This window comes from Anopheles gambiae (genome assembly GCF_943734735.2).
Source record: "Anopheles gambiae chromosome X unlocalized genomic scaffold, idAnoGambNW_F1_1 X_unloc_161, whole genome shotgun sequence".
NCBI classification, from domain to species: domain Eukaryota; kingdom Metazoa; phylum Arthropoda; class Insecta; order Diptera; family Culicidae; genus Anopheles; species Anopheles gambiae.
The window spans coordinates 1-2,500 of NW_026902622.1; positions in this window are offsets into that span (position 1 = coordinate 1).

Below are 2,500 nucleotides of genomic sequence, written 5' to 3' on the forward strand. Positions count from 1 at the left end.
AACGAGCACATACCTAGGGAAAGTACTCTACGTACTAGGACTTCTGTCCAAGAATGGTGTCCGCGACGGTCGGGCACTGTGACGCAATTACCAAATCCTAGAATCGTACAAGCAGTGTGTACAAACATAAACATTAACGCGTTCGCTCGGGCTGCGCCGTCCGTGTTGAACACAAATGTGGGTGATTATATGAGTGGATAGACAAAAACATGCGTGGCGAAGACAGTTTTCTGCACGATGTGCACATAGCTCATTTCGTCGTCCCGGGCTAATGGAAAAAACACAAAAATATCGAGTATCTTTCTAGGTTTCTGTTATAAAAGGACAGGCCAAAAGGTGACCGGTTGAGATAAGCATTTTAAGCATACAAGCACTTTAATGCAACTTTTGATACAAAAACTAGGTACGTACACGTAGATTGTATCAACATGGACATCCATGATCGGGTACGCCCGGGCTGCGCCCTCCATGTTGTACTTTCCCTGATTGGTACACAATTTTGGTGCAAGTGTACCAACATGGACATCTATGAACGCGTACGCTCGAGATGCACCTTCGTCTTGTACTTTCCCTGATCGGTACACAGTTTTGGTGCACGGCTATCCCGACCGGCAACTTGTACCTTTATCGACATCCATGAACACAAAGTGCGCGGAACAAAAATTGCTCGGTCAGACCTAGGACGGGCCATAACTCGAATACTAAACGTCGCAGATGGGTGTCGTAGAACAATTTTAAGTTCGTCTAATGATTCTACATCCGATTCTGGATAGTGGTTTTTCGACCACTTTTCAACATTTTGTGACACCCCCGAACCTAGGGGCAGCTCCCTAGCTTTTTTCAAAAATGTGCACCGAACGGGCCAGAGAGCTCGAGTAGTCGAAAAAAATTTTTTGCTAAAACCCCTCAAAACGTGTCAGGAACGCACCCTAGATGATGAAAAGTGCAACCAGAATGTCAATCGACAACATGCCCGGGGGTACAAATTTGCTCTACGCGTCCCTAGGTAGGGTACTTTTTCATACAAACATCAAAGTGTACGGTGCACAAAGTGCGCGGAACAAAAATTGCTCGGTCAGACCTAGGACGGGCCATAACTCGAATACTAAACGTCGCAGATGGGTGTCGTAGAACAATTTTAAGTTCGTCTAATGATTCTACATCCGATTCTGGATAGTGGTTTTTCGACCACTTTTCAACATTTTGTGACACCCCGAACCTAGGGGCAGCTCCCTAGCTTTTTTCAAAAATGTGCACCGAACGGGCCAGAGAGCTCGAGTAGTCGAAAAATTTTTTTTTGCTAAAACCCCTAAAAACGTGTCAGGAACGCACCCTAGATGATGAAAAGTGCAACCAGAATGTCAATCGACAACATTCCCGGGGGTACAAATTTGCTCTACGCGTCCCTAGGTAGGGTACTTTTTCATACAAACATCAAAGTGTACGGTGCACACAGTGCGCGGAACAAAAATTGCTCGGTCAGACCTAGGACGGGCCATATCTCGAATACTAAACGTCGCAGATGGGTGTCGTAGAACAATTTTAAGTTCGTCTAACGATTCTACATCCCGATTCTGGATAGTGGTTTTTCGACCACTTTTCAACATTTTGTGACACCCCGAACCTAGGGGCAGCTCCCTAGCTTTTTTCAAAAATGTGCACCGAACGGGCCAGAGAGCTCGAGTAGTCGAAAATTTTTTTTTTGCTAAAACCCCTCAAAACGTGTCAGGAACGCACCCTAGATGATGAAAAGTGCAACCAGAATGTCAATCGACAACATGCCCGGGGGTACAAATTTGCTCTACGCGTCCCTAGGTAGGGTACTTTTTCATACAAACATCAAAGTGTACGGTGCACAAGTGCGCGGAACAAAAATTGCTCGGTCAGACCTAGGACGGGCCATAACTCGAATACTAAACGTCGCAGATGGGTGTCGTAGAAGCAATTTTAAATTCGTCTAATGATTCTACATCCGATTCTGGGATAGTGGTTTTTCGACCACTTTTCAACATTTTTGTGACACCCCGAACCTAGGGGCAGCTCCCTAGCTTTTTTCAAAAATGTGCACCGAACGGGCCAGAGAGCTCGAGTAGTCGAAAATTTTTTTTTTTGCTAAAACCCCTCAAAACGTGTCAGGAACGCACCCTAGATGATGAAAAGTGCAACCAGAATGTCAATCGACAACATGCCCGGGGGTACAAATTTGCTATACGCGTCCCTAGGTAGGGTACTTTTTCATACAAACATCAACGTGTACGGTGCACAAAGTGCGCGGAACAAAAATTGCTCGGTCAGACCTAGGACGGGCCATAACTCGAATACTAAACGTCGCAGATGGGTGTCGTAGAACAATTTTAAGTTCGTCTAATGATTCTACATCCGATTCTGGATAGTGGTTTTTCGACCACTTTTCAACATTTTGTGACACCCCGAACCTAGGGGCAGCTCCCTAGCTTTTTTCAAAAATGTGCACCGAACGGGGCCAGAGAAGCTCGAAGTA